The following is a 26,504-nucleotide window of genomic DNA, read 5'->3' as shown; positions in this document are numbered from 1 at the left end:
AGATCCTGCCACATGCGGTCTGCTTTACGAGGTCAATGAAGAGGGAGCTCTGCTAAAGCTCGGTGGGGGACTCACTTTGATACCCAACCCAACATGGCTTACTGTGACAACACATCACAGGGGGTCTGTGTGAAGCTGCTAATCTCTAATAAGGCACGAAACCCTGTTTCTGATGAAGCTGCTGAATGCTAGGTTGATCTTTACAGAACAGTTTTAATGTGGCCTGTTTATGATGATGTCTTAAGGCCACTGAAGTAGAAGCATTAATGACTGGGCCCTCACTCTTGGATGTGCTCTAATTCAATGTTATTCAATGGCACTATAGATCTTTATTTTATGATAACCCTACTGAGAACTGTTTAAGCAAAAATATGAATTTATTACCTAATTTATAAGCATTAAATGTGACATATAGCATAAGGAGTGTATATGGCACTTGGTTAGGCCCACCTTTGTCTTCAGAACTGTCTTAATTCTCCACAGCAAAGGTTGGAGACACATTCCTCAAAGATTTTGATCAATATTGATGTGATAACATCACACAGCTGCTGCAGATTTATCAGCTGAACATCAATAATGTGCTCTGTTTGAGTGAAATATGATGACTGTGGAGGCTATTGAGTACAGTGTCACTGCCATGTTCAAGAAACCAGTTTAAAATGGCTTATCTTGGCATGGTGGACTATCCTATTGGAAGCAGCCATCTGTAGATGGGTACATTGTAATCATAAAGGGATGGCTTACTCAGGTAGCCCGTGGCATTCGATGCTCAGTTGGTACTAAGAGGCCAATTTTCTGTTCTTAGTTGAAAATTAGTGGCACCCAGTGTGGTCTTCTGCTGCTGCAGTACATCTGCTTTAAGGTTTGATGAGTGGTGTGAGATGCTCTTCTGCATATCTTGGTTATAGTGAGTGGTTATTTGAAGTATCCGACTTAGGAGTTAGTCAGTCCAGTCTGATTTTTTGCAATGAAATACGAGTAGATCAGCCATTTTTTAAGTACTCTGGTCACTAAAATCACCTTCCTCCCAGAAAAAAGAAAATGACAGATGCTGCATTTTGACATTAGAGTATTGCAACTGCAATATTGAGGTTATTTAACCTGCATTATCAATACTTAACACTTTCTAACTAACTAATGTAATTATTTAACAGAAAAGATGTCCAAAATACAGAATCGTTTATGTCGTTAGGAAAATATTTGACTATAAAAGTGGGAAATTCACACATTTTTTACGGAGTTTTATGCAAGAAAGAAGGATAATAGGCTACCGCTTATACCTGGAGCCAAATTTGCTCATTCTGGACTGTTGACAGATTGGGAATTGGCACATAAGCAGTCTGCAATATTACGTAATGTAGCAAACAGCTTATGTGGGCAGAATAAACTAGCCAATAGTCAAAAAATATGTTTAAAAGCACATATAACTACACCTTACACTATTTTTGTGGTCAATTTAACTTATATAGACAAAGCTAACTTTACTCATTTTAGTAGTGTATCATTAGGCAGAGATTTGTGTTCAATATCTGTGAATAAACCTCCCACAGAGGTTTTTTGATCAGTTTTATCTGATTTGACCTGTAGCCGCAGGGAAAGCACGAACTGTGTTGATAATAACTTGCATTAGCAGTCCATCCCAGTGAGCTAGCAAGTAGGAACTCTCTGAAATGGAATACACCTGACTTTTTATGACCTTTTTATGAGTCAAACTGTCTTCTGTGAAAAAGATCAATAATCTTTTTATTATATGCAGAAGAGTCTATTATTTCTGAAGTATTTCTTGGCTAATCTGAAGCCAGATTCCTGTTGGTATTGTTTTCTATGGCTGTAGCCTCTACATATTTTAGTGATAGCACACTGGTAAGACCACGTATGGATAACATATTGTTATTCTTAAATAAATAAAAAAAGCAATATGTCACACTTTAGCATGAACTAAATGTCTAATCAGTGGTTTTATATTGGACTTTTAATTAACCTGAAGAATGAATCCATAAAAACGATATAAACTAAATCTGAGTCACATGTTATCTATTGTTTTTGTGTGTTTCAGCTGTGACATGCTTCACATTGCACATGCTTACAGTACTTCACGGATCACTGCAATTATGAAGCGCTGCAAGCAAAGATGATTTTACTTTAAAGGTGTGCCACTTAGCAAACACTGATGTTCAGCATCATGAGTAACTCAGCTGCTCATACTGAAATGCTTTCCAAAGGACACTGACTGATAATTAGTGTGCATGCTGCTTTTCCCAGCATGAAAAGCACAAAAGTAATAATTTGAATAATAACCTGAATTATGGCTGCATTCCATTTAGGTGAAATTGTTTCAGTCTCTCATAATTGTGGGTACTGGAAAAATAAAACATCTTACAGGTACAACTGGAAGAGAGCCCTCACTCATTTTAATAGTTAACTTGTGTGCGCTTCCTGCTGATATTACTGTCTCTTGCAGATAATTAACCCATAAGCACTTAACTCTAGACTTAAGTGGTCATGGGTTGTAACCCGTAAGTGTTGCTTACCATATGTGCACATTACGAAATATTCCTGAAGTTAAATTTGTTTACAAAAAAGGGGGGGAAAAGCCGATCCACACTGTCTTCAGACTATTGAGAGACATTAAGACGAGGGTGGTGGAGGTGAGCTGTCTCGTTTGCGTGACAACTTCTTTTATGTTGTTTTATGTTGTGGAAACAAGGAGCAAATAGACAATAAATGCTGCTGATGATCTTGCTGTCAGACCCTGCCATTTCATAATGTAACAGAGCAAATTATGAGAGACCTTGCAGTGCAGTGCTGGGGCTCAGCGTGGGATTAGGGGGCAACTATCTCAAGGCTGTGCTTCTCAGATAACCGTACCTAAAGCAACCTTTTCGTGAACACACAATTACCCGTGCGCTCCCTCCCCCCATTTCCCTTCACCACCTCCCTTTTGAATTTCATCAGGGGCTTAATTAGTATACAAATAAAACTTCCCTTATCTCCCTCTCGCCCTAATTGGCCTGTCTTTAGTTATGCCTGGTGAGTGTGTGTGAGAGAGCCGGGGCCCCTGTAATTAGGGTGACCGTGTTCACCTTTCCTCTCAGATGCACGGGTGCTCAGGCAGCCCAAGGGGACAGAGGGGCTCTGCATTGTGCTGTATGCTCACATAAATGTGTGTGCGTGTATGTGTGTGTGTTTGTATGGGGATGGTGGGGAGGTGCACTCAGGATTATTGCTCTGCAATCATTCTTGGACCATCCCTACGGTGTTCTCATGAGCCTAGCAGGGCTTTGGGTGCTGCTGGTTCCCACTGAACGGAAGGGGCATCCTACTTTTTTCATTCTCTTTTCTCTCTGTTCCCCGCCTTCCACAGCTAAAGTGTTTATCGATTAACTCGGCCCTCCCTTCAACAACTTAATATTAGGTGACAGTGCACTGTGTTCTCACCGTAATTAGAGTTCAGCTCCTAGGTGGGGGTGTGAGGTTGTGGGGGGGGGGCCAATTAGAACCTTTTGTTATTAAACTTGATTCATCTTCCTTCGGCACGGCACGGCTCTGCCCTGCTCTGCTCCGGTCTCCGCTGCTCTCAGATGCTTACCAAGGGTATCGGCCATCCACCCTCTTGAAATTGGCTAACCTGCAAATTATCATGTTTGCTGCTAGACCGACCCCATCCACCCCCACCCCAGCCAGCAACCACCCACCCCACCGAACCCTAACTCCCAGGTCTCCTCTCCTCATGATGCCAATAACACGCAGTAATAACTGTAAAAATCCCCAGTCAAATCCCCAATCAAATGCCTGGACTCAAAATCACAACACTGGACTTCAAGAGCAACTGAGAATACATCTTTTAACTGTATGACTGCACGCTGCATTTGATTAAAGTCTTTTATGTTTGATAACATTATTTAAGACTGTACAGATTTTAATTTCACTCTAACAATGAGTCCAAATTCATTTTTCAGACCTTTCATTTGTAGATATTGCAAATGTTACTCCTGCCAAGGGTGTTGTTGTTGGTAGCTTGGTTGCTTTGTTTGTCCCTCAACGGATATCAGAGAAATTTGGAGGAAGGTCAAGCTGCGAAAAATTTAAGGAGTTTGTCGGCAGGCATAGAGGAGAGATATTTGGAGTGTGGATGGTCCTGGCAGCTAATTGAAATGGGAGAAAATGAGACCCACATTTCAAAGAGAGCCCAATCTAGCAGGTGATTCTAAATGTTTTTGATTGTTCAGGGCAAACAGTTAATCGCCTCCTTCACTAATCATGTATTTCAAATGTTGCTGAACACTGCACAACACTGCACGCACACAATGTCACATGACTGGCTTGCCAAGTGCAGCTAATGTTAGCAGTACTAGCAGCAGCGCGGTGGTTGATGAATGTGCTTACATGTTGTTGAATGGTAATAGTCTACATGAATTCACTCCGTGCTGCAGATCTGGTTTCCACTGCTGTCTTCCTTTCTGCTTGTTTACAAAGAGGGAAGCCACTGAGGTCACTGAGGCGGTGGGGTTGTAACATTTCACAAACAAAAGTCAACTGTTGTTGTAGATTAATAGAATATGAATTTCTGGCGCTGATTAGTGAAGGCTGCAGCGTTCAGACATCTCCAGTTTTGAGGCCATGTTTATTCCTTTGAGGAGACAAATCATCATTTTGTGCACACAGAATATAAATTAATTCCCTCAATTTATTAGTTACATGTTTTATAACAGGCAAGAGAGAGAGAGAGAGAGCAGTCAAACAGACCAGAATCTCCCAGAATCCATGGTGTGAAATACACAGGCGCTCAGCTTTTGTAGAGGTCTCTTACAGCACACAGCAGCACCCACTTTAAATCTGCCATCAAACTTCCGAGACAGGTGTGTTGAGATAGAAAGGTTAGGGACCTATTAAGACTGTACCTCATGTCTAAGGTGCACAAACAGACCTAATTTTAATGAATTATTGATGATGTCTGACAGGAATTAGTGTAATTATTATTTGAAGAAATTGTTTACTGTTCGTGGTCTACAGAAGTTGAATTGTTTTACTAAGGACATCAAACTGCTTGCATGACAAGCAGTTTGATGTCCTAATGCTGTTTGCTGCTTCCAGCTGTTTGTAGGAGGCTCTCCTCTTGTATCACGAAACATCTGTAGCTCTTCTTTTGGTAATATAAGGTAGTGGAATTGTTTCTGGAGCATATACACAGAAGCTATAACTTTTATTTATGAATTATTAATAATTGATAAATCAAAATTTCGGAAACTAAGTGCAACTTGTATTCATGTTATAGCATTTTTTTGTCTTTAAGGTAACAACTGAGCTGAACTAATATTGGTATTTGTTTACTTCATGCTTTCAGTTTAATCTACTTGGGTACCACATGTAGTTTTGGCTAATGTGTAACCATATGGAAGGGATAATACAACAACAACTACTACTACTAATAATAATAATGTAATTATATATCTAATCATAATTATAATTATAGGTAATGGCAACAGAATATAAAATTATTGTTTCCTCTTTGATTCAGTTTCCATGAAGGATTAAAGTTAAGTCTTCTTTAAGCTTTTCATCAACTTCTTTCTCAGGAAGATTTTGTTGATGTCATGTGACTTCCTATCGCCTTTGTTGTTTTTTTCTCAGAAACAAACACGAACATGCCACTGGTATCATGAACACTATTAAAGAAAAGTGACCAAAGCTATCCCACGATCTAAAGTTTCAGTTGCAAACCATATGTTGCCATGTTACCTTTGCACATCAAACTGGTTTATCAGCCATTAGGTTAGATTACCATGGCTTGCATCAGCGCTAGGTTGCTAGTTCTAGGTCTGTATCATAGATGACGTTTTATGGGGTGGAGCCTCAATATGTAGGTCTGGAGAGGTGCAGCTAGACAAAGTAACCTTCTCACCTTTTTGACAATGACGTAAATTTGATGAAGTTTGAGAGACCTTGATTTTCTCTCAAATTAGCGATGAACAGAAAGCAAACCAGTTTATGCAGGGTTCCTCTAACTGCTGTGAGAACAAGTGAAAGTGAATTGTCTGCAGGTAAATGTTGTTACTAGCTAGCAAAAGTGCTTTAGTTTTTCAAAAACTGTATTTTTATCCAAAACGTTTTCCTCTAAAGTTTAACATACTTTTGTTCTAAGCTAACATTATCTGCATGTGAAAATCAAAGTATCTGTGGGCTGTTAGTACGAAATAAGCAGGTAATTTAGGTTATGTTTAGCTGTAATTGAAGGAAAACTCCACATCTGAGTGCGTTTTAGAAGCAGCTGGTGTGTTTAAAAATTCCACTTAAAATGGGGTCAAAACTTTTATCAATTAATTTCACTGTGAAGAATGGCATGCCTTATAATACCCACATTTATATGATTATTTATTAGACAAAAGAGGCAGAACCAATGAAATCTTAAATTGAATGACAATAAAATGATTGCATTTGTGTGTAGCCTATTGTGAGTGTAGGATCTGGCCCATAGATCCAGCTTAGATGTAGCTGATGGGCTTGACACATCTAAAATAAACAAATTTCATCACTTTTGTGAAAAAGAAAAATAGCAGTTGGTTGATAAACAGGTACCTATGACCTCTAATGCACATATAAAACTTAATTTACCCCTTAAATATTATATACACTCACCAGCCACTGCATTAAGTTAGACCTGTTGGTTGTTGGCACAGATATTTAACCAGACACTCACATGGCAGTAACTCAGCGCATGTAGCCATGATAACACAACCTGTTCAAACCAAGCAACAGATTAAGGAAGAAAGGTGATTTAAGTTACTTTAAACGTGGGGTGGTTGTTTTTGCCAGACGGCCTGGTCTGAGTATTTCAGAAACTACTGTTCCACTGGGATTTTCCTACATAATCTCTAGGGTTTACAGATAAGAGTCAGAAAAAGAGAAAATATCCAGTGAGTGGCAATTCCCTGGGTGAAAATGTCTTTTTGATGTCAGAGGTCTGAGGACAATGGGCAAACTGCTTAAAGCAAGTTGACAGGAAGACAACAGCAACTTTAATAACGTCTTGTTACAAACAAGGTAACGAGGTGTCTCAATGCAAAACATGTCAACCCTCTAAGCAGACGGCTATAACAGCAGAAGACCCCACTGAATGCCACTAAAAAACTTTTGTTCTCACGAAAATTGGACTGTTAATTTGGCATAAACAACATGAGCATGGATCCGTTCTGGCATTTATTGGTGTAATGGTGTATTTTCTAGGCACACTTAGTACAAACTGAGCATCGTTTAAATGCCCCAACTTACCTCAGTGTTGTTGGTGAGGGTGACCTAATGTGTATATGATATATATATGTAACACTATATTCATCTAGGCATTTTATATGAAATATAGTCACTGTCAACAGCATTAATTACTAAAACTGTTTAAATCTGTGGTTACTTAGCAACGTGCTGGACTTGATGAGGATTGTATTGTAAAATGTTTCCTCTGGAGAATTTCTATAAACTATAGAAATACAGAAAGTTTATTACAAAATTTGCAACTTCTTTGTTTGTTACTTTGTTTTTAATATTTCTTATACTATCAACCGCTATATGTTAACAACATGGCCTCCACATTGTGTCATGGTCTGGTAAATGCCACGATGCTGAGACCCTAACATTTTTGCATTGCCGTAACCTCTTCGGAACAGCAGCAAAATATAAACATTTGTTCTGCATTTCATTTTCCTGTCTTCTTCCACTGTTGCCTGTTGACCTGACTGTGACTAATGCTGTTTAATGCTGTTATTGCCATAATATGATTATGAATCATGCTTCACTGAAGACTAAACAATTTAAATTTGAGTTAAACACTTCAGGACTTTTTTTTTTCTGCCACCACTCCTGCCGAGCCTCGCTCCAACCGCTCTCATTGCAAAAGAGAGTAAACAATCTAAATCCACGACTTAAAAATACTTGTTCATTACAATAATAAAAATAATCTGCCTGAAGCGGATTTAACACAGTGCAGTTGTTATAAAGTTAAAGTAGGCAGGCTCTCGTCACACTTTCGCTATTGGGTTAAACTTGCACGGCCCTTTATTTGTGTTGGTGTGACCCTAAAATCATCTTGTGCGTACAGTAAGCGCCTGGTTTGACCCAGACAGACATTTGCCCTTCACACACCGCTGAGCTCTTCTCTTACAGTTATTCTAATCAAGTAACTTTTACGGTCTGTTGTTTAAATTATCTAACTCATTTATTTTTAAATACTGCATCTGTTTTACTCGAGCAATTCATTTGAGACTTGTTCATGAAGAATAGCCTGTGTGTTTGTAGCGTTAGAAAATCCAGTTGTTTTACTGCGGCTGTTGCGCTGGGCAACAATTTAGCAAAACGAGTGAACTTCTCTCTTCAGCCGCCAATAAAACTGTCAACTTTGTGTTCTCTATTCCTTTGCTGAACCAAACATTGTTAGTTTGAAGGACTGTTTTGAGTTGGAGAATTTTCTCCCTTCTCTTCATTTCACTCTGGCTGCCTCCCTAACCCCTTATCCCTACCCTCCCGCCCATTCTTTGTCTCCTCCAGAGTCTCCAGGAGCTTGATATGGAGCTTATGGGGAAAAGGAGGAAGATCAATCCTGGTGTCAGCAGCTCAGCGCACATCTCTCCCAGTAACGGCAGGACAAGTGTCAGCTGGAGCAGAGGCAGCCGCCACGCAGAGACAGAGAAAGAGAGAGAGAGTGAGTGAATGAGGGGTGGTTGTGGTGGTGGTTCGGGGGGGATATGCAGCGTGGCGGTGGTTGGAGAGGGGTGGGGGTGAGGAAGAGAGCCCACTGCATGGCAGCCAAGCGAGTGAGCAAGCGAGCGGCCCAGCCCAAGGGAGTGCACCTCCAGTAGACAAAAGATCAATTCTCTCCTTTTCACTCTCAGCTCCTGATAACAAGCAAAAGTTCAGCAAGCCCAGGAGCTGTCTTGCCTTTGAAATGTGCATTCTGGTGTGCTGCACGCGTGCAGCTGCAAAGTAACACTCTCATACAAGTGGCACAGACACACAAACAATCTCACTCTTAATTCAAATTTTTGGGGGTTTTTTTTGTTGTTGTTGTTTTTAGATATGAGAGGCAATTTGAAGAAAAAAAGTCTGATGGATTTTTATTAGGTTTAATGAGCACGGCTGGTGTTGGTTTCTTTGAAGCTCTCGCATTGCAGTCATTGTTCCCTTGATGCAGATATGTGTATCTCCAATTTTTTTGGCAGCGCGGTGGTTACTAAATGTCCTTCAGTTTGCAACTGGTTCAAGATAATAAAACAGACAGAAAGAGAAAACAGGACCAGACAGGAAGCTGTTGCATTTGGTCAGAATCAAAACACAATTTGTGACATCGAGCCGTGCCAAGGCTGTGTGGTTTGGATCGTGATTGCGGGTAACATTGTTATTGGCAAAGGGCTACGGTCAGCCAAACAGAAACATCCTTGTTGAAGAGCTTCGTTTTGTTTTTTCCTGCAGACACAAGTGTTATTGATAACATTCTCATTTGGGGGAGTTTATGGAATATATTGTTTCCTTCCTGTTTGCACTGGTGCTCAAGTTACAGCACTTGTTTTTGTTAAAATTGTAAAGCGTTCTCCCCCCGAAAACCACATGTTTGTGGGTGAGCCCTAATGTGTTCCTCATTACAACGAACAACTTTTTTTTCCAAGGCTTTTAACTCAATGAAATAAATATGCAGTGAGATGAACTGCCAGATTCCTCGTCTTTAAATATTGTATTTCACACTCTGAGCATCCAAACTCTATTTTCACACCTTCCAGCTCCCATAAAACTCACATTAATCTGGGTCAAAAAACAAAACAAAACAAATAAACAACAACTTGAACACGTTGCCAAGATTCTGGTGCCTTAAAGTCAACAACCGAATGTAATGCAAAAGTGGCCAGTGTTATTCCACTTCCTGTTTAATGTTACTTGATGAATCCTTGTTGTCTATTTTGATTGCTTCTCTGTCCATGAAGGTCTGCAAGTCTCTACTGGATTCCAGCGAGGCTGATGGTGTGTGACAGTTCTGTAGCTGGTTCTGTTTAAGGCAACCACAAACACAGAGCAATTCTGTGGAGGTTAGAACCTTGCCTCTTCTCATCAGCCTGAAACTCACAGACTGGGTCACTCTGTCAGTATTCAGTAGAGGAACTGACCTCTTGTGCCACAGTGGACTTCGTTAGTAAAGTTGATAGTTTGGAAATGGTGTCTTTTCTTCCCTCCTCCCCCTTTACATACTCCATTCGTTTGAAGTCCACATGTCATAACAGTGTCTGTGTTGTGTACCCAATCATTAGGTTCCTCTCAGGGACCCCAGTCCATGGCCTCTAACAGATGGCCGGTACCTCTTTTTGCATGCAGATTTATTCGCCGGGAGTGTTTACAGTTATTGTCATTACATGGACGTGGCTAACATAGGCGGTAATTGAGGCGAAAGCTGTCATCTAGTCAGTGTTGTTTTTGTCATGTTCTGGCTTAAAGGAATGACTTGCAGAGAGGGACAGGCAGTATCACAGAATTGACCTTTTACATGATTTTCAATTACTGGTGAGGGGAGAGAAACAGAGAGGTCCCTGTAGTACCGCTGTCTCTGCTGTCTTCTCTCCAGAACATCTGTCCATTGAACGTGGCAGCGGCTCTTTTTTCTCCCCATGAGGTCGCCTGCCCTGCCTAGGATGGACAGGTGTGTGCTGGGCCAGGCGCCTCTGTCATTAAGCGGCCCAGCTGTGCTGTCACGTCTGGCATAGAGGCGGGTGTCATCCATGACCCTGTCTCTGCCCCCTCAGAGGGGCACACAGACCTTGACAGTGCAGCTGAGGGTAAAGCCACGCATGGAATATCTATGAAGGGCGGCCACGTCGTCCCCTCCACGCACCCTGGTGGGCGCCACCTCCGTACACTTGCCTGCCCTCCTGCCAAAGTGCATGATGGGCCCTCATCAACTGCGTCAGTCAATAAAAAGAGAGAACATCACACCTTCCCTCCTACTGTGTCCTGTGTGCCTTTTCAAACGAGGGTCACTCCTGTCCCTCCTGATTATCACTGGCTTCAAAGTGAATGCCAGCTTGTGGTGTTTGCCTCTGATAAAAGTCAAATATAGGACTGTGTGCATTGAATATCTGGTTTATAGGTTAAAAATGTTGCAGAGTATCTAGAAAATTTGGCCAACATGGCAATAAAGTGACAAATGCACTGCTTCTTAAGATTAACTTAAACAACGATGAGGACTTGTAGCCATGGAAGCAAGCCCCTAATTTTACAAACCAAGGCTTCTTGACAGATTTCAGTCAAGCAACAGTGCAGGCAGCGTCGTCTCCTCAGCAGAAAAAAAGACAAACTGAAAATCTGTTTGTTACCCAAAAATCAGTGTTGAGTGGTTCGTAAACTGCAGCTCTGCTGCAAATGTTTTTCTCAAAGGCGAAAGTTAATAATAATAGATTGCATTTATATAGCACTTTTCAAGACCCTCAAAGCGCTTTACAATTCCACTATTCATTCACTCTCACATTCATACACTGGTGGAGGCAGCTACAGTTGTAGCCACAGCTGTCCTGGAGCAGACTGACAGAAGTGAGGCTGCCATATCGCGCCATCTGGCCACCACCAGTAGGCAGTAGGTGAAGTGTCTTGCCCAAGGACACAACGACCAAGACTGTCGAACCGGCAACCTTCCGATTACAAGACGAACTGCCAACTCTTGAGCCATGATCACCCCAAAAGTTGCCTGTGTTGCATGCACAACAGCTGCGGTGTGGTAGAAAAGATTATTACATTCTAGCTCCCTGTAGGTAAACACTTATTGTACACCTCATTTTTGGGGGGACGAACATGTTACACACACCGATATGTCTCAAATTTCATGGGAGAAACGAGCATCCTGTGAACAGTTTAAATCTGCTGATGACTGAGCTGCTCTGCTGACTAGCCCTCCTGCCTTTATTTTGAACATAGATATCTATTTTTACCTCTTGCCTGTGTATTTATTTAGTCCAGCTGGTTTCTTGAAAATCAGCTGGAGTAAAAGAGAGCAGAGACTCCAAGTGCTGATCGTCAGCAAAAAAAGGACCTGAGATCTTTCTGGTTAGAGCAGAAAATGAGAGAAGAATCGGGAAAGTATGCTTGGAAGGAGAAGAGATGATTTAGTTGTTTGTGTTTTTTGTTTTTTTGTTTGTTTGTTTTACCAAAGAATCAGTTCCATGCAAAAGAAGGAGAGTGTTTTTTTTTCATGCAAAGCCCTGTGTAACAGAAGTACCAATAAACCAGCAATAAATACGATAAATAAAAGCATGTTTGTTTGGTGGCTGAAGACCAATATATTATTAAAGAAACACAAATGCAGTTGCACCACTTTATCACAACTGTTTGACCATTAATTTTGTGTTGGCATTATGCGCGCAAAACTTGTGTACAATACGCTGCCATTTGCCTGATCTTTGAGACACACATGAGATTACTGGATACATTTTACTGGTCCTTTATCGTGTCCTTATCAAACTAAACAAATATGCCCCAAAGCATTTGAAATTATTTAGATTGTTGTCCCCTAATGTCGTGGCTCAAGAGTTGGGAGTTCGCCTTGTAATCGAAAGGTTGCCGGTTCGAGCCCCGGCGTGGACAGTCTCGGTCGTTATGTCCTTGGTGTAGCCAGTGCTAAACTTGACAACTAGCACTGGCAGTTGTCAAGTCCTGCTTGTCTGATGTTTTGTAACTCAAGGAAAAAACTGCTTTGTATATCCCAAAGATTTCATTAATTTTGCTGCTGTTAGTCAAGGAAGTTGCCAGAAGTTTAGGTGTTTCTTTGTGGCTAATCTTAAGTAACAGAGGTTGATTGAGTTTTACTTTTGTTGTGCTGAATATCTTCAAATTAAGAAGAAAAAAGAAACCTCTGTAATTTAGTTTTTTTTCTTGTTGCCCCAATGTGCGACAGCCCCGCCAGATATGCAGAGCATTTTTAAGTCCCATTTAGTGCCCTGCAGTATAGCTGGCTTGAATGTTTTAAAGTTTACACCCAGACTTACAACGACTGTGAGACTAACGAGGGAAATCAACTGCAAAGTCGAATCAGTTTCACTTTAAGCTGAACATTTTTAGCCATTAAAGGGAAATTTCCTTTTATTCCACGACAGGACACTTTTTAATTAAGCACTGCAATCACGTACACCTACATCATTTTTATATAAATAAACAGAGAAGCACTAGATTTCTCCTGCCGTCAGCCCCACAGGGCCACGTAATTAAATTCACACATGCGTTTCAAAAACCCAAGAAGTAAACATTGGTGCATCGCAACCAGAGTACACACTGAATCTTTTTGGCCGGCGAGAAATCAAGACTGTGGTGTTTGTTTGGTCATTTTTGAGTTATTGAATTCTTCAGTGTCAGTGGTGTTATTCCCAGCCTCACCTACAGTGTACACAGACACGTCTGGTGTTATTGGCAGTGAGCCTTCATCCACCGACACCTCCAGCGTCCCTGGTGGCCTTTGTCACAGAAGAAAGAGAATGATCAATATCCCAGTTAAACTCGACTTTCAAAGCTGATCGTAGGGCCTCGTTCTGGGGCCTTCTTTAATGAATTTTTCTTTCATTCCACACAAGTTTTTAAACATCAAACAATAAATCGGCCGGGGCACAGTAAAATATTTAGATCTATTGACTGTGTTTGAAAAATGTAGAGGGCAAAAACTCTAGTGGTTTGATGCTGATACATTCTGAACACTTTAATCCACCCGAGTGTTTCCTTTTATCTGCCTGGGTTTCTCCAAAAGAGGGAAAAGGGCCTCAAGAATGTTCTCAAAGATCCAGCAGCTCTTTCTTAAAAGCTCCTTACCTTTAGCTGCTCTTCTTTAACGCGTTCGTGTCCTTAGTACCACGGCACACTTTAAAAGACACACACAAAAAAAGAACATCTAAATGGCACACAAGGTGATTGGTGCGAGCGGTGATTCACCTTAAATAACGGGCTCTGTTTCAGAGGTTGCAACTAAAATTCAATTAGGTGAATTTAAAAGTTTTTCTTAACCGTAAGTCTTCTCTCTCTCTCTCCTTTTTTTTTTAAAATCGACTCTAACATGTGGAAATCTGTTACGCAGCAATGGCGACGTGGCAAAGGTTGGGAGCATCTGTTTTATAGCGCTGGCACTTTATTGGAGCGGTGTTGCGTCTTGTCATCCCCGCTTCAAATAAAACAAAGAGGTGATAAAAATGCATGTGTTAAGAAGGCTGATTTGCTTTGACTGGAAATGGATTTTGACAAAATATCTTCACGCTGCCATGGAATCTGCCCTCCCCGCTGCTGGAAGAAAAAGAAAAAACGAGAGCGAGCGAGAGAATCAGGGAGGTTGCTGGATCGGAGTTATCTAAAACACTCTATCCTTCAATATTGACGGGTTGCTTTCAGATGGTACAAGCCAGAGATCAAAAAGAGTGTCTGAAAATACATTATGCCAGAGAAACATTTCAAGAGACTCAGCAAGTTTGAGCAGCAGCTACATTTCAGTCAGTGTGTTGTGTATACTTAGTGCACAGTGGGGGTTTTTTTCTCGAAAATATCTGTCGTTTGAGTGAATTTTATTTCTATTCAAAGTCGCATGAAGGTGAAACATCTATGCCTTAGTGAGTCTGACCCCTTGTGGAGCTGCTCCTCCTTGTAATAAATTGTGTTTGTTTGCATGTCTATGTGTGTGTGCTCACGTGTGTGTTTGGCTGGCGTGGCAGCCTGGCCTTGACGTTAAACATCTGTCGGGTGATTCATTTGGCCGCGGATGTGGAGTGACACCGAGGCACATCTGCCGAGGTGTGGGCGATCCCCGCAACCTACCCCTCGCTTAGGCCCCGGCTTCACTGCCCAAATCGCTTTTCTGGTGTTTGCGTCATTTTTCCCTCCTCTCCAAGCAGTTAGTTCACAAAAGTGACATCCTGCTTCTCTGCCCAGTTGTGCATGCCGAAGTGCAGCAGATGCGTAGCCTTGAGGAGATTAAGAAATGGCAAACACAATGAAACTCAAGAATCTGGGAAAAAAGCCATCCCAGATAAAAAAAACAACAACAAAAAAAACATAATTTTGTCCTTTTTAGCAAAGCAGAACTAACACTTAGTTGTATTCAATAGGACTCTATTGATATAGAACCAGTTTACAGCAACAGTCACATTAAGGCGCTTTACATTGCAAGGTAAAGACTGTGCGATAATAGGAAGACCACTCTAAAACTGTGATGGATGTGACGAATGCACGTTTTAAAGCACACATCGCGGTAAATGTTTCATTTTTGCATTCTGAATAAATCAGAATAGAGTGAACAGGTTTGGTTCATGATTAACTGACAGGCCTGCCAGCAGAAAATAATTCAGCAAACAAACAAAAAACGAAATGTCCAAGCTTCCTTAAACTGTTGTTTGTTTGTTTTTCGTTGGTTGTTTTCTGTTTTTCCACCTGCACTTGTTACAGATGCTTTTCACTATTTTGCAAACATTTTGTTTAGTTGCACCCCTACACTGGACTGGCATAAAATCTATATTCAGTATTCAGGGATGTATTCAGTATTCATTCTTAGTCTGCTTAAAGAAAAGCCACGTTAGACTCTGGGCCCGCGTTAAATTTATTCCACTGAATGGAAAGATTGAGAAATCATTTGAGTCTAAGTGACAGATGCTTCTCTTCACTGCAGTGCGGGGCGTTGTAATCACTTGAATGAATACAGCTTGACTAATTAAGGTTATGCAGTTGGCTGGCTCTCTCCAAACAAAGACAAAGTAATGCAGATTGTGTTGTAGAACAGCTCCCATACTATTGTGCAGATGAGAGCTGGGTTCAGAGTAACTTGTCAGTTGGAAAAGTACTAGAGAGATCAATCAGTCTAGCACTTAATTTTCAACATCAACATTCATGTTTCCAGTTAGCCTAGTATATAATTTTAGTGTAGGTTAATAAGCTCATGAATTGATTTACCATGCTGTCCAGCTGCTCCACTCCCAGCTGTCCACCTCCCCCCCTGCCCCGCCACTGTTACCATGATGAAAAGAAGAAGAAGAAAAAAACCCCGAGGAATATGATCTAAAATACTGGACAGAAATTGCTGATGACTAACAAACAGCCAGTACAGATGATGATGACTGAAATGCACTGGATAGCTGTTCATGAGCTCGCTGTGCATGTTTGGCACAGATAGAGTCCAAGGACTCACAAGGCCTTTGATCCTGTCTCTGGGGCGTCCCAGATGTTCCAGCACAGGGCAATGTCAAGTCTGGTTTATTTGCAGAGGTAATGCCCAGCCTTTATGTGAGCAACTCATCCATCAAACAAAGAAGAACATTTCAGAAACTCTTTTTTTTTCCCCCCTCTGTCCTCGCTGCTTTTCTTTGCACAACTGAGCAATTGTTTGTTGGTAAAGAGAGTCTCAAGGCTACCCTAATCACATCTCACATGCTCACGACACAATGTTTGGTCGGGACACCTATTAGATGTTTCATAACTTAGTTAATTCACACATCTTATATTATCAACATTTGGAAATAAAGTGAAAATGAACGTTTATTATCAGAGGTATCGTTGAAGTGGAAGTTGTCCTTCCTGTAACGATGGAATAATTTCAGTCATGTTGTAGCTCATTTGAGTGCAGTCATACTGACTGAACGTCTTGGAAAAGTAGTAACCAGTAGGTGGCAGTATGATACCTGAATCTACAACTTTGCAACTCAAGATCTCCTCCAACATCTCTCAAGACTAAGCACCAGGACTATATCAGTTGACAGCTTGAAATATACAATGATATCTGCTACAGATATTATACACAAAGTGATGTATTTAATTATTATTATTATATACTGTTGCCGTCCAAACAGTGTTGCGCAAAGTCGGATTTGAAAATGTAATCACGGCATAGAATAAAAGCACATGCTTCTAGTTTTATCCACAATGTTATTATATTTCACTGACCAGTGCTTTCAGATGTAGTCATAAATATGAAAATGAAAGAGAAAAGCGTATTCAATAAAGTACAGTGGTCTTAAAAAAAGAGCCTGAAGTTTAGGATCCACGGCATACCATGTGCTCCGATGTGTTTCCATTGTAAAGGACGAAATCTTTGCACATTGTTTTCGTTTTTGGCTCAGTTGCATTTACACTTATTGCTTGGACCCTTATTTTGTTCATTTTTCTTTCTGATATTTGACGGTATCACTCTTCCAATTGGCAGGGTGATAAAATTCAGCTTTTGTAAATGTGTTTGTGACACCGTTTCCCATCCAAGTACAACTCCAATCCCCACTGAAAGCAATTAAAAGGTAGCTGAAATCCACAGGACCTAATGGCTTAACTTCTGGGCTTGTTGCTTTGGCACTCCTAAAACAATGAAATATTTTTGTTTGTTTATTAACTGACCTCAAGGTGTATTTTCATTTATTTATTTTTTGAAATTGTATTGACTTTTAGCAATTCGTAAAATGCATCAACTTTGTGACTGGACTGGAAACCACAGGATCCCCGGCTCAGACGGGATGCGATGGCTCTGAATATTTTTGTGGCTTATTAAGTGAGTTCTCAAAATTAATTTTGTTCAGTTTTTGTTTTGTTTTTGAAATGTAGGGTTGTTGCACAGTCTTCTTCATTCACTGCCCCTACATTAGAATTAGATATTTATTTTCTGAGGAGGAGAAAAAAAAATCAATTAGTGCTAAATTTATTCATGGATTTCTGCGATCAATGCGAGTCCACTCAGAGAGGCTCAGTGGGACCCAGTTCATCCCAGTTAATGTGTTTGAAGGGGAATTACCATTGATGTTGTTTTCCCTTCCTCTCAGGTCAAAGAGCATCTCGGAGCTGTCACTGCCTGCCCGCCACATAGGAGGAAAGTTCCTCCGTGCACTCGCTGTTACCCACAAGGCACCTGGACAGCAGAAAGCATGTTGTGGTGGGGCAGCAGCTGACGTGAGGCAAAGACAATCAGGTTGGTTGGCTGTGCTGAATCTAATATGCCCACCTTTAGGGAATCTCTCACTTGAGCTAATTGTGAATCCAATCAAGGCTGGGAATACTGCCTATTGATTTACCCCACTAAATACACACAATAAACAAATACACTGGGAATACATTACATGTAAATCCACTCACAAATGGTTTTCACGTCCACAGAATATTCATATAAACTACAGTAGCTCCTGCCATTATGCTGGCGTGGTAGGTGAAAAACAGCTGGTCCTCACACTCTCTTAATTGGCTGCAACCACTGTGATTTTAATTCACATGACCTTTCATGACTTTTTGATTGTTTTCATAATTCTTGCATACTTCACACCGCTGCTCCGAAAGACATGCGGTACGATCCTCTCAAATGTTCCTTCAAGGATATTCTTTTCGCTCGTCGTATTGATTTCAAACAGTTCCTGCACACAGGCTATATTTCAGGTCAATTAGACATATTTGGGCATTTGCAAATCATTTTTTTCTCTCAGATCCTGGGGCTCTAAAACTGCACTTTTGGCCCTAACAGCACTGCTCAGATTCTCTGTGGAGCTTGACATTTTGATCCGCAACAGAGACTAAATGATAACCGTTTCCTTGTAAATGCTGTTGCCTGCGGGGGAGGGTTTAAATAGACCAAGAAGGACTTTTCACTCACTCACTTGTTTATATTCACAACTCATCTGAATATGGACAGTTAAAGCATTTAGAATATAGCTCACATTTCGTGCAGCAGTGCGAGGCTGCAGAGTTAGCAGTGCTAAGGGGGGAGCCATAATTACTGGGAATTATTGTTGGTAATTTTCTAAATTCCTTTGCTTTTACTCTTACAAATAATGCAATTATGACTGTTTCCCGGAGAGACAGCAAATAGGGTTCTGCGTTTCTCCTTGTTTTTTCTTTTTTTAACCACACAATATAATTCTATCTTTCTTTCTGTCGCACTCTTTGTTTTGTTTTTCTTTAAAGAGGATATCTTTAAACTGTTTTTTTCCTTGTTGTATGAAAGAACAAGCTGCCTTTGTTTGAAGTATTTGGTCTTGGCATCTACGATCACTCTCATTAGAGGTCTTCTCTCGCTGAGAGAGAAAACACTCCAATTCATTTATTTTTATTTCAAACATATCATTGACTGCTGTTTGAGCTCACATCCACATCTAAGAGAAAGTATTTATTTGAACCTAATGCTCCTTTCTTCAGCCATTTTTAAATATAAATGGAGCAGGGATCGATTAGTCACTCGCTGATTTTTGTATGTTTTCCCCCCTATCTGTGAAAAAACATGAAACGAGTAAATAATTCCCTTTTGCCAATAAGTGAGGAGATTGGATGGAATATTTATTTTGCCTTGAAGAAAGTCTTCGCTGAAGTTTGACCCTTGTGTATTGTCTTGACAACCTCAAGTCTCCGGCGCTCCGCGGCTAGTGGATGACAACCGCCTCCTACTGCCGTGCACACTGTGAACCCGGCAGCGCCCACACAGGAGGAGATTGACATAAACACTTTTTAATTGAGCTGCAAATGTTGTCATGAGATGGAGTCATTATTTTAGCATCCCTGAGGGGAAATCCTCCGCATGCAAAAACAAAAAGAAATGTATAATTAATACAGGCAGTCACATTATGCCCAATGTGAGGCTGCACAGATAGGATAATATTACACTTTTACAGTGGCGCGATAGTATTCAGTGCTCGGCGGCTGGCTCTAGGGAAAGATTGCTCCATGTCACATCCTTATCAAAAGAGCGTTTTGTTCCTTCCTGCACACACACACACACACACACACACACACACACACACACACACACACACAGGCCTTCTTATTCCACAAGAAGGCCTGTGTGATCTGTTATATGTGTGCAGATCTTTCTTCGGCACCCTCACTTCCCAGCCCGACCCCCCTCCAATCCTACGTTGAAGATCAATTGTGTTTGTACTGTATGTGAATGTGTATCAAAGAGTCCCCACAGTCAATAGCTCCACTTATAAGGTAATGTACTGACACAGGAGATTCCACGGGGACTGTACCGAGCTCTCTATGTACAGAGGCTGTGCAGCAGAGGGAAGGGTTGGAAGGAGGGGGAACACAGCAGTCATATAGTGTGGGAGGAGGAAGCTGGATTGATAACACATACTACTTACACAATACTGTTTTTCAAGTGGGAAGCAAATATATATACCAGCGTGCACGGAAATGCAAACACATATTCGCACACAAGGTTGTCGGTAGCCGGCTTCAGCATGAAGGGCTCCCGACCTGAGAGTTAGCCAAGCTGATTAATCTCCCATCGAACACCTATTCTGCTTCACGGAGCCACAGGGGGATATGCTGTCAATGAATACTTTCATAGCAGCCAAAACACTCGCTCGGTTGTTTTATTAATCCTTCAGACTTATGAAGGTAGTTGTCTAACTAGAAAGGGAATTATTCCCATGCATTTCAATATCATATTGACCTTATAACTAGCCGAGTTTAAGTCATAAATCTATAGATGCTGTTGTCTGAGAAGTGGGCATCCTGGCACTTACCAGCTCCTCTTTTCTGCGCTTGCTCTTCTGCAGCGTGAGGTGGGAGGCAGGTCAGCTGGAAGTCTGGGGTTTTGCTGGATTTAACCCAGCCAAAGGAGAGTAGTGGGAGGATGCAAGTAATGGTACGTGTCTGTTTGAGCGTATGGGCATTTGATAGCATTGGCTGAGGTTCGTTCTGATGTGCAATTGTGCTTTTCTATCTACGTGTATGAGTGTGCAGATATATAAGCAGCGGCAGAAGTTGACCTCTGTGTCAGTGTTGTATTATGTCCGGTTCATTTGCTCGCCCAGACTTCATTGGCTCTCAGTTTTACTGCCTGACTGTGTCAGCCGGCCAGTGTTAAGTCTGATGAAGTGTTTTTGCTTCTGAAGCCATCCTGAGCAGAAAAGCAGGGAGAGCTATATAACAGGCTCAGTGACAGGTTCTCAAAACAGGCGGGCCATGAATATGCAAGCTCCTCCACAAACAGCCAGGAAAAAAAAACTGCTTGATGTGGCTGAATCTGAAAATAAGCAATTTTGCCATATTCAAGCAGCAGCATTGACACTTTCAGCATATTTCTGGCAGAGTCTCTCTGTCTCTTCAATTTTATTTCTGTAGCACAAGTTAAAGCAGAGAGTTTCTTGCCTGTTTCATCACTAAATATTAAATAATGTTTCACGTTACTGTCACAACATAATGAAGAGAGGGGAGGCATGTGCTCAGGGATAAAAAGAAATCATAATTGGATATTTTTGAGAAGTTATGATATTTGTGCATTTTTTAATTATGTGATTTTGCACAACTAACATGTCTTGATTGATTGGGATAAGGACCTCCTCTTAGCTCTGAATCCACTTCCACCCTCCCCCTGTTTAATGCAAATTAAGCGAACGCGTGCCTTTGATATTGAAATGATCTTACTGCTTTCTTACAAACATTTCAGCAGATGAAATAGAGCCGAGTTTTTTGTTTTCTTACTGTAAGCTGCGTTTACTTTACCACAGCCAGCTTTATTGTAACCCACCTTTAATGTTTTATTAAAGCAACCTGTATTATGGTTAAATAAATTGTAGGTTTAAAGCAACTCAAAACAGTCCAGTTTTATATTTTGGGAAATTTAATATGCATTTAAAGGAACTCAGCAGCCAAGTAAAAAAGACAAATTCATTTCTCTCACACTGATCTACAGCTGTTCACTGGATAATAAGATTTAACAAAGCTGGAACCATCAAATGATTGTCATTTTTGCTAAAGGCCTTCTAATGACCGTTTACCAGAAAAATGCCATTAAAGGTTTTGTTTTTAGCCTTGCTGAAAAAAAAGAAGGAAAAAAGAAAAGAAAAACAAGCAAAAAAAAAAAAGGCAATTTGCTGTTAATCAGCTGAGCAATTAACAGATTTTTTTTCTTTTTTAGTAATAAACAAAATGCTCTCAGATGTAAAATGTCTCTCTGAATAAAATCCATCCATTTTCCTAACTGCGTATCCAAATCAGCCTTGTCGGGGTGCAGCTTGTTCCAGCTGAAACTGTACGAGAGGCAGGAAACACCCTGGACATTTTTCCAGTCTATCAGAGTGAATTAAATACTTGGCACAATTTTTAAAGCAAAACGCAAAACCAAACGAAACATTTTATCGTGAGTATATTTCAGGTTTTACTCTACTTGCGAGTTTTTTAACACCTGGTGCTCTTCACACATTTAGGTTCCAAGGTTCAATTATCACCCTGCGAATGCATCGCTGGTGTAGATGTGAGCTCTGTCTCACGAATTTATTGAAGTAAGCTTACACTGGAACTTTGCAAGAAGACAAATACAGTGATTACACTGAACATGTAATAGCAGCGTTTGTGTAGCCCTGTGTTTTTTCACTCTTAGTGTCATTTCAGGACACTATGTTGTGTGACCCCAGGGGTTGCTTTACGAGGTGATAACAGAACTTCGTGTGTGTGTGCGTGTGTCAGTGTGAATAGAAGTGTCCGTGTGGAAACCACATAGCGGACTGGTTAGAGTCCCACTATAACAGACCCAACATGGCTCTCTAAAAAAACAACACATAAACTCACTAATTCTGTCCCATTCTCTAAGTAGTAGAGTTACCAGAAGTGTTTCTTCTGTTGTTTGTTGTCCTCTTACCATGTTATTTTACTAAATACATTTTATTCCATTTCCTTTCCAAATAAGTTGAGACATTGTGTAAAATGTTAATAAAAAGAGAATGCAATAACCTGAACTCTTTGTTTAATGGAACATTTAAAAAAATGAAATATTTCATGAAAACTGAAATATTTTATTTTATTTTATGAATATACATGATTACACATGATTACCTTGGACATTGCAAGGTGACCCCGTGAACCAGCACATTTCTGTAGTATGTTAGTCTGTAAAATAATGTTCTCTTTTTCTCTCTTCTTTCACCTCACTCCCAGAACCACTCATGACAAATGACTGCCCCTTAACCTGGTTCAGGGGACTTCCTGTTAAAAGGGAGTTCTTGATTCCCACTGTTGCCTAGTGGTTGGTAATTGATGGTTTTGCTCTAAAAAGAGTTTTTCCCTTGTAATATAAAGGGGCTTCAGGCCTTATGAACTGGCATTGTATAAATAAAACTGAATTGTTGTATTTATTAGCACAGTTGACCATTTTCACATTATGTGTCCGCAGTGTTATACACAGTATCAAATACATGCAGTAATTTTACAGATGACAGATTACAGATTGTCTGTTAAATTGTGATGTTGTCTGTTCAATGTGTTAATTAGTTGAGTTGGTTAATTTTTTTTCTCCAGGAAATTGATATAATGTGATTTAATCTTTCTAAAATTAGGGAAAGGTCAAACAGGGTTAATTATGTTATCTGAAGGAAGAGGACTTTTGAAAGGCAACCTAAAGGCAAATAACTGACAAATAAAAAAAAGGAATGAGTCTGAAGTAGACCGCGCTTTCTACCCATATGGAAAAGAAATAGTAAAAACATATATGATTTACTCATGAAAGTGGCCACTTTCTCATTACTTTCATATATTTTTTTAGTAAGTATCCAAAACATACAAGTTTCATTATATAATTTTTCAAGGGATCTTATATGTGTTTTCACTCTTGTATGCTTTTCATACAAGTTTCATACAAGACAGACAAAAACGTTATAAGATTTATATATATCTTTTCCATATGGGTAAACTGTCCCGACTATGCTATAGACCTGCCAACTACGGAGAGCATTTTATGTGTCATGTAATCAAAAATATAATCAATTAGGCTCCCAACTATTTAACAACTTTATGCCATCGTTTACAGAGTGTTATTAAAAGGAGAGGTGATGCAACACAGCAGTAAACACGCCTCGGTCCCAACTTCTTACAAGCATATCTCTGGCGTCAAATTAAAAATGAGAATGTATTTAAAAATGAATCTCTTTCACCAAGCCGGCAGAACAGAACTGTTTTCAGTCACTTAAATGTAGGATTTAAACGATTTTCATGCCATAGCACTGAAACTGGATATACAGGGATGGTTTCATGTCTCTTGCCGGTACATTGTACAGGAGACGGCATCTTCAGCGGTAATCTCAGGAAATGAGGTGTTGTGTGGAAGATTACTGTGAAAAGGTTTCAGTACAAGGTTCAGACTGGCCCTCAGTTAACGTTCTTCTGGTCTGGCCACCGTCCTGTTCTAGGGGAAAGGGTGGTGATGCTATTAAACGTACTCCTTTCCTGTTTAGAGGAAGGGGCTGTGCATTCCAGGACACACACACTCGCACTCGCACATGGGCACTTATGAAAACATTCTTGCAAATGAACACAAAAACGTTAATGCGCACCACCTAAACAAACTTTATACTTAGAATACATCATGCAGCACATGTACATGATCATGCACTCACACATCTAAATGCATGCGCACGTCTTCCTACTTCAACACAGCAGCTCACTCAATGATTCTGTCTTCCTCTCCTACTTTGTCTCTCACTCTCTCTCTTTCTCTCTAACTCCTTTTACTGGAAGGCCACTCTGATAGGCCCCCTCATAAGATGAGACACACCATCCCAGTTGATTCCAGGGGGAGTCCTTCAGAGGCAGCACTTCCAGTGGCTTCAGTGCATTAAAGCTTTTACCTTTTGCTTCTAAAGGCACCGGGACAAAAACAGGCCGGGCTCTTTCTCCACACCAGGGAGAGAGAGAATGCATTGTCTTGTGAGGACACTGATTACTTAGAAATCGGTCATCAATTATTCAAACGACAACATACTGTATTGCCTCCACCTTTTGTGACAAGACGGCCTTTCAAGGCTGGGAAGTGGAGAGACACACCCTGACTGGTCCACAAGAATCAATACTGGCCTAGTGAGTTTGCTTCCTGGCTTTCATTTTGGTCTGCCTTGCTTTTCATACCAATGTGAATTTGGGGCCCTGGCATTAAACATTTGGGAAACCTTGAAGTGCCAGCTGCAGAGCAGGCCACAAGAGTAATGCAGGCCACCATGGAGGCCAGAGGGGTTTGGAAACTCTTTCTGAGCGTGTCCCTCATCCACTCTGCTGACTTTTTGTCAAATTCTCCCTTTGGTCTTTCCAGTGTCTGTTGTCTTAGCTGTACTGATTAGCTGTAAGTAAATGTAAGTGAGCCTGATGAATGTCCACCGTTCATCCACAGCACCTGGTTCTCAGGAGAGCGGAGTCTGAAGCTGCCCCGGTGATGGAGACAGATGAAAAAAAGGGGACTTTCTCCAAAGATGGGACCACCCAGGATTTGCATACTTGAGGTTTTTACTTTGCTTTTCTTTCTTGCCTCTACTCGACGCTGTTGCCACGTTTTCCCTGGACCAGGCTTCTGGCACACCTCGCACTCCCGCTCCTTAGTCACTGTCACTGAAACACAAAGAACCCAACAGAGAGCTGTGTCCTGTTCCAGACTGTCTGACCTCCAGTCCCTGGAAGCCTTCACCACCTTGCAATATTTGCAAATAGAATATCCCCTTACTCTGCTGTGCAGCCAGAGCCCTTATTTTGAACAACCACAGACCACTAAAAAGGCCAACCATCCCAGGCCAAAAAGCCAATTTCAAACAAATGAAATGCAATTCACACCTGATCGACTAAAATCTTTCACTTTTTTCTTTATTTTTATTTTCATGTGTTTACAGCATGTTTGATTCCAAAGAGCTTCCTCTTACTTTCTTGGGTCAAGGTCAGCCATGGACGTCACTGCTGTTAATTTGTGGGTCGTTTGGCCTCTTGGAATATGCCTGTGTTGCAACTTGTGACATGAAAGAAAGGATAAAGGGAGAAGGAAAAAAACACAAAAAGTACTGGAAGAGCAAGTAAGAGGGAGCAATGGTGAGGGTGAGAGGGTGGGGAGTTGGATAACAATGGCTAGAGTCCAAGGCTGGCTAATAGTATCTGACACACTGCAATTTTGAGGCTTATATCAACATTGTTTTTACAGCTGTAATTAAGCCACCTAATCAGAAGCACATTGGTTGGGACAGTCTGGGGCTTTGAGGGGGCAGACACACAGTGAGCTGTGTTCAGCCCTGCGGCAAGGCAACAGCACCGCACTGGGCTAGGTGGAGGCCAGCCAAGGGAACTGTGGGTGGGAGAGCATCCTGAATGTGACACGCACATGCACAGACATACACATAGATGCATGTAAGGGGGCCGTGCGCTGTGGACCGGGGCCACGCTGGATTAGGGTAGATATGGGGAGGGAGTTTTTCTTTTTTTTTCTGCTTGTATGCGTAGAACTAATTACGTGTGTGTGAATTTTTGTGGTAATACATCTGTCTTAATTGTGTTTGAGTTTGTGCGTGGCGCAATAGTCTCCTGGTGGCATGCATATCTGTGTTTATCAAGTGCGCAATTATGCCCAAATCTTACTTATGCACGCATGTGTGCTCAAGTGCATTTCCATGTTTGTACAGCGGATATTTTACGGTGTGTGTGCGCCTGTGTGCAAAAAAGAAAAAAAAAAAAAAACAGCGTGCAAATGTGTATATGAAAGAGTGGGAACATGTGCATGCGTGCGGTCGCCTCAGCCCCACAGAGTTTCACCC

General features: G+C 41.0%; 1 long non-coding RNA gene across 1 annotated transcript; it reads left to right on the top strand.

Moving 5' to 3' along the window:
* The first annotated feature begins 5,925 nt into the window (after positions 1-5,925).
* LOC143418993 (uncharacterized) lies at positions 5,926-25,179 on the top strand. The gene is made up of 4 exons (XR_013098944.1): positions 5,926-6,041; positions 8,536-8,689; positions 17,784-17,929; positions 25,106-25,179. It is a non-coding gene; the product is annotated as an uncharacterized LOC143418993 (long non-coding RNA).
* The last annotated feature ends 1,325 nt before the right edge of the window (positions 25,180-26,504 follow it).

This window comes from Maylandia zebra, linkage group LG6 (assembly GCF_041146795.1).
Source record: "Maylandia zebra isolate NMK-2024a linkage group LG6, Mzebra_GT3a, whole genome shotgun sequence".
NCBI classification, from domain to species: Eukaryota; Metazoa; Chordata; class Actinopteri; order Cichliformes; family Cichlidae; genus Maylandia; species Maylandia zebra.
Note: the sequence above shows the minus strand (reverse complement) of the source record. Positions and strands in the feature narration are given on the sequence as shown.